Here is a 10,564-nt window from a genome sequence, read left to right on the forward strand (position 1 = left end):
CTTAGTGTTTTCACTGATGAATTTTGTTGCAGTTAAAAAATGTAACAAAATATTTTGCGATAATATTGATGTATAATCTAAAGTTTAAGGGGCTCCAAACTGTGATCCAAACTAGTTAATGGTGTTTTGTTTCAAAATTTATCTTTTCAGACAATCTCTGAAGTTTTGCCAAGTTACATACTTATTGCAAAGTCTGATTCAGCAAGACTCATGTATACACATTTGATGAAGTGTCTTTATGTGAAAGAGACTATTTCTTGTTATGTTTGTCATGTTGCAATTTGCCATTGGCACAAAGCATTACTGTGAATTCTACTTGTGTGTCACAACTCTATTACTGACAGTATGTTTAATATTTTCACTTTTTTTTCTTTGTATGTGTTATGTACTTCCTGTAGTTAATATGAAAAAGGAAATCCTGAAAAGAGAGTAATTTGACTGAAAAAGGACATGAAAAACTCAGTCAGCTGAACTAGTGTAGTAGTTAAGAATATTACGTTTGGAGCCCTAAAAGGAAACATAACCACCCGCCAATCAACAATCAGAAGTTCTAGATAACAAATAAAGGAAATGTCATGAATATTCTCTACCTACCTAGTTTTCTTGCTTGAAAAGCATTTGACAGAATTCTTGCATGAGGCTTCTCAAAAAGGTGGAAAGCATTGATTTCAGCATTTCAAACTGATAGAAAAAATAGAATAGATATAAATATGATTTATTTTACAACATATTGTAAAACAAGCTCTAAGCTTATATTTGTCACTCTTATTGGTCTGGATGGAAGAGATTGAGGGATCCTACTTTCAGATGAAACCGGACTAGTGGGGTAAAATCCACATTGTCAGACAGGTGACCCCATACCTGTTCATGTTTGAACCCCAGATGCTTAGATGAAAGTCAGATGTGTTACCACTGTGCATCCTGACAACTTTAAATAGGTCAGTCTTAGCCTTTATCAAGTTTTAAAAGCGGTGCCCTCAAAGGGTTGCTTTGGTCCAGTATTTTTTCATTGGATGATACTCAAAAAATATTGCTACATCAAACAAAAATTTTGCTTGTGATAGTAAATCTTTGGAAGAAGTAGCAATACAGTGATTGACAACAATATGATCCAAAAGATCCACCGGATTTGTGTGATTGGTAAAAAGAAAAGATACTTAAAATTAAATTCAGACAAATGCAAAACTTTAAATTCAGAAAGTGGAAATCCGAAAAATAACTTTCTTGATGAAAGTTGGTCCTTACAGCAGAATATGTTAAAGAGGCAAACAGAATGACAGTTTTTGATAAGAAGGATTCAATATCCAATTCTAAGGAAAAAGCAGCTATTTTCCCCAATTCTAAGGGCCCCGGGCCCCAGTCCCAACAAGGGGTGTGAGAGCTCTGAAATGAAACCAGGATAAGAAGACACAATAAGGAGCTAAACAACAACACTCTAGGATGGATATGAGGAAACAGATTTTAGCTGTTCCAGTTGTAGACAATTTAAATAGTTTCCCAGAATAAGATATAGTGAATTCTAATTCACCAAACATTGAAATCAAGAATTTTTGATAGTTAGTATATGGGGATAATATAATAATTCTCATGTGTTGAAAAGGAAAACAATGGTGGTCAAGAAAGTTGTAGACTTGAAGAGCAGAAGGACAGATGAATAAAACAACCATGGCCAGTTCTGTGCACCTGTCCTGATCAACACATTTGTGGTCAGTTCTGGCCAGCTTTCCTAGTCAACACAACTGTAATCAGTTGTGGCCAGCTTTCCTAGTCAACACAACTGTAATCAGTTCTGGCCAGCTTTCCTAGTCAACACAACCGTAATCAGTTCTGGCCAGCTTTCCTAGTCAACACAACTGTAATCAGTTGTGGCCAGCTTTCCTAGTCAACACAACTGTAATCAGTTCTGGCCAGCTTTCATGATCAACACAACTGTAATCAGTTGTGGCCAGCTTTCCTAGTCAACACAACTGTAATCAGTTGTGGCCAGCTTTCCTAGTCAACACAGCTGTAATCAGTTGTGGCCAGCTTTCCTAGTCAACACAGCTGTAATCAGTTCTGGCCAGCTTTCCTAGTCAACACAACTGTAATCAGTTGTGGCCAGCTTTCCTAGTCAACACAACTGTAATCAGTTCTGGCCAGCTTTCCTAGTCAACACAACTGTAATCAGTTCTGGCCAGCTTTCCTAGTCAACACAACTGTAATCAGTTCTGGCCAGCTTTCCTGATCAACACAACTGTAATCAGTTCTGGCCAGCTTTCCTAGTCAACACAGCTGTAATCAGTTCTGGCCAGCTTTCATGATCAACACAGCTGTAATCAGTTCTGGCCAGCTTTCCTAGTCAACACAACTGTAATCAGTTCTGGCCAGCTTTCCTAGTCAACACAACTGTAATCAGTTCTGGCCAGCTTTCCTGATCAACACAGCTGTAATCAGTTCTGGCCAGCTTTCCTAGTCAACACAACTGTAATCAGTTCTGGCCAGCTTTCCTAGTCAACACAACTGTAATCAGTTCTGGCCAGCTTTCCTAGTCAACACAACTGTAATCAGTTCTAGTCAACACAACTGTAATCAGTTCTGGCCAGCTTTCCTAGTCAACACAACTGTAATCAGTTCTGGCCAGCTTTCCTAGTCAACACAACTGTAATCAGTTCTGGCCAGCTTTCCTAGTCAACACAACTGTAATCAGTTCTGGCCAGCTTTCCTGATCAACACAACTGTAATCAGTTCTGGCCAGCTTTCATGATCAACACAACTGTAATCAGTTCTGGCCAGCTTTCATGATCAACACAACTGTAATCAGTTCTGGCCAGCTTTCATAGTCAACACAACTGTAATCAGTTCTGGCCAGCTTTCATAGTCAACACAACTGTAATCAGTTCTGGCCAGCTTTCATGATCAACACAACTGTAATCAGTTCTGGCCAGCTTTCCTAGTCAACACAACTGTAATCAGTTCTGGCCAGCTTTCCTAGTCAACACAACTGTAATCAGTTCTGGCCAGCTTTCCTGATCAACACAACTGTAATCAGTTCTGGCCAGGATCAACACAAGCAGTTCTGGCCAGCTTTCATGATCAACACACAACTGTAATCAGTTCTGGCCAGCTTTCATGAGTCAACACAACTGTAATCAGTTCTGGCCAGCTTTCCTAGTCAACACAACTGTAATCAGTTCTGGCCAGCTTTCCTAGTCAACACAACTGTAATCAGTTCTGGCCAGCTTTCCTAGTCAACACAACTGAAATCAGTTCTGGCCAGCTTTCCTAGTCAACACAACTGTAATCAGTTCTGGCCAGCTTTCCTAGTCAACACAACTGTAATCAGTTCTGGCCAGCTTTCCTAGTCAACACAACTGTAATCAGTTCCTAGTCAACACAACTGTAATCAGTTCTGGCCAGCTTTCCTAGTCAACACAACTGTAATCAGTTCTGGCCAGCTTTCCTAGTCAACACAACTGTAATCAGTTCTGGCCAGCTTTCCTAGTCAACACAACTGTAATCAGTTCTGGCCAGCTTTCCTGATCAACACTCAACACAACTGTAATCAGTTGTGGCCAGCTTTCATGATCAACACAACTGTAATCAGTTCTGGCCAGCTTTCATAGTCAACACAACTGTAATCAGTTCTGGCCAGCTTTCCTAGTCAACACAACTGTAATCAGTTCTGGCCAGCTTTCCTAGTCAACACAACTGTAATCAGTTCTGGCCAGCTTTCCTAGTCAACACAACTGTAATCAGTTCTGGCCAGCTTTCCTAGTCAACACAACTGTAATCAGTTCTGGCCAGCTTTCCTAGTCAACACAACTGTAATCAGTTCTGGCCAGCTTTCCTAGTCAACACAACTGTAATCAGTTCTGGCCAGCTTTCCTAGTCAACACAACTGTAATCAGTTCTGGCCAGCTTTCCTAGTCAACACAACTGTAATCAGTTCTGGCCAGCTTTCCTAGTCAACACAACTGTAATCAGTTCTGGCCAGCTTTCCTAGTCAACACAACTGTAATCAGTTCTGGCCAGCTTTCCTAGTCAACACAACTGTAATCAGTTCTGGCCAGCTTTCCTAGTCAACACAACTGTAATCAGTTCTGGCCAGCTTTCCTAGTCAACACAACTGTAATCAGTTCTGGCCAGCTTTCCTAGTCAACACAACTGTAATCAGTTCTGGCCAGCTTTCCTAGTCAACACAACTGTAATCAGTTCTGGCCAGCTTTCCTAGTCAACACAACTGTAATCAGTTCTGGCCAGCTTTCCTAGTCAACACAACTGTAATCAGTTCTGGCCAGCTTTCCTAGTCAACACAACTGTAATCAGTTCTGGCCAGCTTTCCTGGTCAACACAACTGTAATCAGTTCTGGCCAGCTTTCCTAGTCAAACACAACTGTAATCAACACAGTTGTGGCCAGCTTTCCTAGTCAACACAACTGTAATCAGTTCAGGCAGCTTTCCTAGTCAACACAACTGTAATCAGTTCTGGCCAGCTTTCCTAGTCAACACAACTGTAATCAGTTCTGGCCAGCTTTCCTAGTCAACACAACTGTAATCAGTTCTGGCCAGCTTTCCTAGTCAACACAACTGTAATCAGTTCTGGCCAGCTTTCCAGCTTAATCAGTTCTGGCCAGCTTTCCTAGTCAACACAACTGTAATCAGTTCTGGCCAGCTTTTTCAACACAACTGTCAAGCTTTCCTAGTCAACACAACTGTAATCAGTTCTGGCCAGCTTTCCTAGTCAACACAACTGTAATCAGTTCTGGCCAGCTTTCCTAGTCAACACAACTGTAATCAGTTCTGGCCAGCTTTCCTAGTCAACACAACTGTAATCAGTTCTGGCCAGCTTTCCTAGTCAACACAACTGTAATCAGTTCTGGCCAGCTTTCCTAGTCAACACAACTGTAATCAGTTCTGGCCAGCTTTCCTGAGTCAACACAACTGTAATCAGTTCTGGCCAGCTTTCCTAGTCAACACAACTGTAATCAGTTCTGGCCAGCTTTCCTAGTCAACACAACTGTACTGTAATCAGTTCTGGCCAGCTTTCAGTCAACACAACTGTAATCAGTTCTGGCCAGCTTTCCTAGTCAACACAACTGTAATCAGTTCTGGCCAGCTTTCCTAGTCAACACAACTGTAATCAGTTCTGGCCAGCTTTCCTAGTCAACACAACTGTAATCAGTTCTGGCCAGCTTTCCTAGTCAACACAACTGTAATCAGTTCTGGCCAGCTTTCATGATCAACACAACTGTAATCAGTTCTGGCCAGCTTTCCTAGTCAACACAACTGTAATCAGTTCTGGCCAGCTTTCCTAGTCAACACAACTGTAATCAGTTCTGGCCAGCTTTCCTAGTCAACACAACTGTAATCAGTTCTGGCCAGCTTTCCTAGTCAACACAACTGTAATCAGTTCTGGCCAGCTTTCCTAGTCAACACAACTGTAATCAGTTCTGGCCAGCTTTCCTAGTCAACACAACTGTAATCAGTTCTGGGCCAGCTTTCCTGGCCAGCTTTCTAGTCAACACAACTGTAATCAGTTGTGGCCAGCTTTCCAGTCAACACAACTGTATCAGTTCAGCTTTCCTGTCAACACAACTGTAATCAGTTCTGGCCAGCTTTCCTAGTCAACACAACTGTAATCAGTTCTGGCCAGCTTTCCTAGTCAACACAACTGTAATCAGTTCTGGCCAGCTTTCCTAGTCAACACAACTGTAATCAGTTCTGGCCAGCTTTCCTAGTCAACACAACTGTAATCAGTTCTGGCCAGCTTTCCTAGTCAACACAACTGTAATCAGTTCTGGCCAGCTTTCCTAGTCAACACAACTGTAATCAGTTGTGGCCAGCTTTCCTAGTCAACACAACTGTAATCAGTTCTGGCCAGCTTTCCTAGTCAACACAACTGTAATCAGTTCTGGCCAGCTTTCATGATCAACACAACTGTAATCAGTTGTGGCCAGCTTTCCTAGTCAACACAACTGTAATCAGTTGTGGCCAGCTTTCCTAGTCAACACAACTGTAATCAGTTCTGGCCAGCTTTCCTAGTCAACACAACTGTAATCAGTTCTGGCCAGCTTTCCTAGTCAACACAACTGTAATCAGTTGTGGCCAGCTTTCCTAGTCAACACAACTGTAATCAGTTCTGGCCAGCTTTCCTAGTCAACACAACTGAAATCAGTTCTGGCCAGCTTTCCTAGTCAACACAACTGAAATCAGTTCTGGCCAGCTTTCCTAGTCAACACAACTGTAATCAGTTGTGGCCAGCTTTCCTAGTCAACACAACTGTAATCAGTTGTGGCCAGCTTTCCTAGTCAACACAACTGTAATCAGTTGTGGCCAGCTTTCCTAGTCAACACAACTGTAATCAGTTCTGGCCAGCTTTCCTAGTCAACACAACTGTAATCAGTTCTGGCCAGCTTTCATGATCAACACAACTGTACTCAGTTCTGGCCAGCTTTCCTAGTCAACACAACTGTAATCAGTTCTGGCCAGCTTTCATGATCAACACAACTGTACTCGGTTCTGGCCAGCTTTCCTAGTCAACACAACTGTAATCAGTTCTGGCCAGCTTTCATGATCAACACAACTGTAATCAGTTCTGGCCAGCTTTCCTAGTCAACACAACTGTAATCAGTTGTGGCCAGCTTTCCTAGTCAACACAACTGTACTCAGTTCTGGCCAGCTTTCCTAGTCAACACAACTGTACTCAGTTCTGGCCAGCTTTCCTAGTCAACACAACTGTAATCAGTTGTGGCCAGCTTTCCTAGTCAACACAACTGTAATCAGTTCTGGCCAGCTTTCCTAGTCAACACAACTGTAATCAGTTCTGGCCAGCTTTCCTAGTCAACACAACTGTAATCAGTTCTGGCCAGCTTTCCTAGTCAACACAACTGTAATCAGTTCTGGCCAGCTTTCCTAGTCAACACAACTGTAATCAGTTCTGGCCAGCTTTCCTAGTCAACACAACTGTAATCAGTTCTGGCCAGCTTTCCTAGTCAACACAACTGTAATCAGTTCTGGCCAGCTTTCCTAGTCAACACAACTGTAATCAGTTCTGGCCACCTTTCCTAGTCAACAGAACTGTTATCAGGTCTTGCCACCTTTCATGATCAACACCATTGGGGTCAGTTCTGTTCACCTGCCCTGATCAATACAAGCGAGTTTTGTTTGGAGTACCCTTTGGTGAAGGGCGACCCTTTTGTGTAAATAGTGGATATAGGCCCCAAGGCTCGAGGAATAGCACCCAATAGGGAAGTATTACAATTTTTTTTATATCCATTTTCTGCTGAGAAAAACAGGATAAATGGAGTGTCTTTAGGGGAGGGGATTTCATTTTGTTTTAACCAAGATTCTCAGTCCCCAAGGTATACAGGGGTATGTCAAATAGGGAAAATTATGACAAATCTTTAAAATCCCCCTTTTGTAGGGATGGAGTGATTTTGATGATGCCTGACGCATCAATTAGGGGAGGTGATTCCATTCTTTATAAACCCAGTGACTGATCCCGACGGGACAGTGTCCAGTAGTGAAAATAGAAATCCTTCACCTTAACAAGCGAGATTGGTGATACAGGCCATGTAGGCCTCTTGTTTATTATATCTAACACTACTACTTGAGCTGTCAATGATCAGATTCAATGAATCAATTTCTTACAAGTTAAACATGGTCATGTCATATAATAGTTGAATCAAACAAGATGCAACTTTAATTTAAAATTAATTTTTTTATAAATTGATCTGATCTAAAATATCTTTACCTGATATTGACAATAGGACTGGTTCAACATTTAAGTAATTTTAACTGTGTTCTATAGCCTGTCGGTAGGAATAGATTTTTTACACAGTAATTAATGAGCCCATTAATGCAAAAAATAGATTCGCATGAATCAAGGGGTAGCTGTACTATAAATAAGATAACACGTGCTTGTAAAGAGACTGTATATAGGCATTTTCTAGTCTGGATATGGGCACATTGCACTTTAGATGTCATAAATTCTCTCAATTAGGTCTGTTGGGAACAATAAAATTTAATTATTACTTTTTCTCTCCCTTCCTGTGGGTTGACCCTTGATGTAGAAGACGGGCTATCACTATGGTGGATGACAGCAGACCTGCCCATGTTACAGAGATTTTTATCGATAATTGGCTTTATTAAAGGTTAGAGCCTGTTAGTCTGAAATGGTGACAGCTTTGATAAATTTATGCCAGTAAAATTTTTTTTTCTTCAGTAGATATGGTTTGTTGCTATATATATATATATATATATGATACAGAATGGATTATGTCCCTTTAACCTGAAATAAATAAGTAATATCTAGTGAGAGCTTGCAATAAGGCTTTTCTTCTATAGAATTACTTTAAAAGCATTTTAATATCCTGATGGGAATGACCTCAGGAAATAGAAGATTGAAAATGAATATTTAAAGAGTTGATTTTTTTGGACATTACTACATTTCTCAGGAGATTTGTTTCCAAACATTGATATAGCTGAACATTAGCTCTATCTGTTGAGTTCTCGCTGGATTTTTTTATCAATACAGTTAAATGGTGTATTGGTGTTGGATGCATTTGTGGTATCAGAATTTGTTTGAGAATTTTACTGTTTACATGGTAATATTAATGCATGTCATGTAGGTGAAGACTTAGTGTAGACCTTAACCAAATTATTTATACTAAATATAAAAATTTGTAAGTCATGTATGATAGTGATGATGTCATGAGAATGACGTCATACGTATATATAGTATTCTGTGAGTAGTATTGGTAGAATGCATTGTGTTGCTGTAATATCATAATGTATGATTATTGGCTCACCTGGGGCGATAACCAACTTCTTCTCTATAACCAATGGACCAAATCTTTGTATTTGGCTGGTGTGTTTCTAGGATGAAGCCCAACAACTTTTGCGAAAAAAATGACCTTGACCTATATTCAAGGTCACAGGTGTCAGATTTCTTAAAACCATTGAACCGCTTCTTCTTAACAAAAGCCAGGGGTATGATATTTGACTGGCATGTTCCGAGGATGAAGCCCAAAAAGTTTGGTAAAAAAAATATAACTTTGATTTAAATCCAACATCACAGAGGCCAAATTTGTTGAAACATTTAAAATGACTTCTCATGAACAAAGAGGCCTAGTGGCATGGTATTTGGTTGGTATGTTCCTAGGATGAAGCCCAACAAAGTTTGCAAAGAGAAATGACCTTGACCTATATTCAAGGTCACAGGGATCAAATTTGCTGATATATATACCAGGTGAGTGCTGCAGGCCCATTGGGCCTCTTGTTATATATATGTATGTGCATTTTATCTGATTTAAGGAAAAAAAGAACCTGAACCTGTACCAATTACATAACCTGTATGGCATAAGATATAATATACATATATTATCCATGGGGTTGTCACCCCCTATATTTATAATAGACATGTACAAACTATTGGGTTATTATCATACCCCTATGTAATATCAGTTATAGGAAAGGGTAATGAAAAACATCCTGCTACTGCTGAAGTTTGAACCAGTGACCTTTCTGTCTCTAGCCAGACACTCTACCGCTCGACTAAAGGGAAATTCCCACTAGTCAAGGCTAGTAATGCAACCTGTAATCTCAACTTCTACACTACTTCCTCCTTTGCAAGATCTTTGACCCTGAAGACATCCCAGGGTCAATACTTCCAAGGAAGCATCTCATATAAGACATGTGTTTAATATACGTAAACAAGCTATGGAATTCAGTGTTGTTCCCCTTTGTTTACAATAGATTTGGTAAGGATTGTACAGGCCCCTGTGTAGTATAATAATTGTTTACCATTGATGGGGCAAGGATTGTACAGGCCCCTGTGTATTATAATAATTGTTTACCATTGATGGGGAAGGATTGTACAGGCCCCTGTGTATTATAATAATTGTTTACCATTGATGGGGCAAGGATTGTACAGGCCCCTGTGTATTACAATACTTGTTTACCACTGATGGGGCAAGGATTGTACAGGCCCCTGTGTATTATAATAATTGTTTACCATTGATGGGGCAAGGATTGTACAGGCCCCTGTGTATTACAATACTTGTTTACCATTGATGGGGCAAGGATTGTACAGGCCCCTGTGTATTACAATACTTGTTTACCACTGATGGGGCAAGAATTGTACAGGCCCCTGTGTATTACAATACTTGTTTAACTACCATGAGGTTAGGATTGTATAATTATAATGCTGCACTAAATTTGTAACATGTCTTGTAATATTTTAAATTGTAAAATTAATTGAATTAATTAATTAAATTATCAGCAATATGATGCATATTAATATATCAAACATATAAAAGAAATATGATAGGAATGCTGAATTTATTGGATTGGTTTTTTTTAGTGTCTCAAGACACCTTCATGTCTCATTTTCAAAAAAAAACTTAAGTGGGCAAAGAAAAATATTTTTGAACAATTCTTGCTTTGGTGAATTGGGATATGAATATATATTATTGTTTCCAGTAATTGCCAATTTCTTTTGAAGTAGTCATTCTAAGTCAGTAATTTGGTAACTTTTAAATTGTGTGACCCTCATCTGTTCCCTCTGCCTATAAATTCTATAATG

Source organism: Ylistrum balloti, unplaced genomic scaffold, assembly GCF_031769215.1.
Source record: "Ylistrum balloti isolate Yb309-2 unplaced genomic scaffold, AGI_CSIRO_Ybal_v1 Utg369686, whole genome shotgun sequence".
Lineage (NCBI taxonomy): Eukaryota > Metazoa > Mollusca > Bivalvia > Pectinida > Pectinidae > Ylistrum > Ylistrum balloti.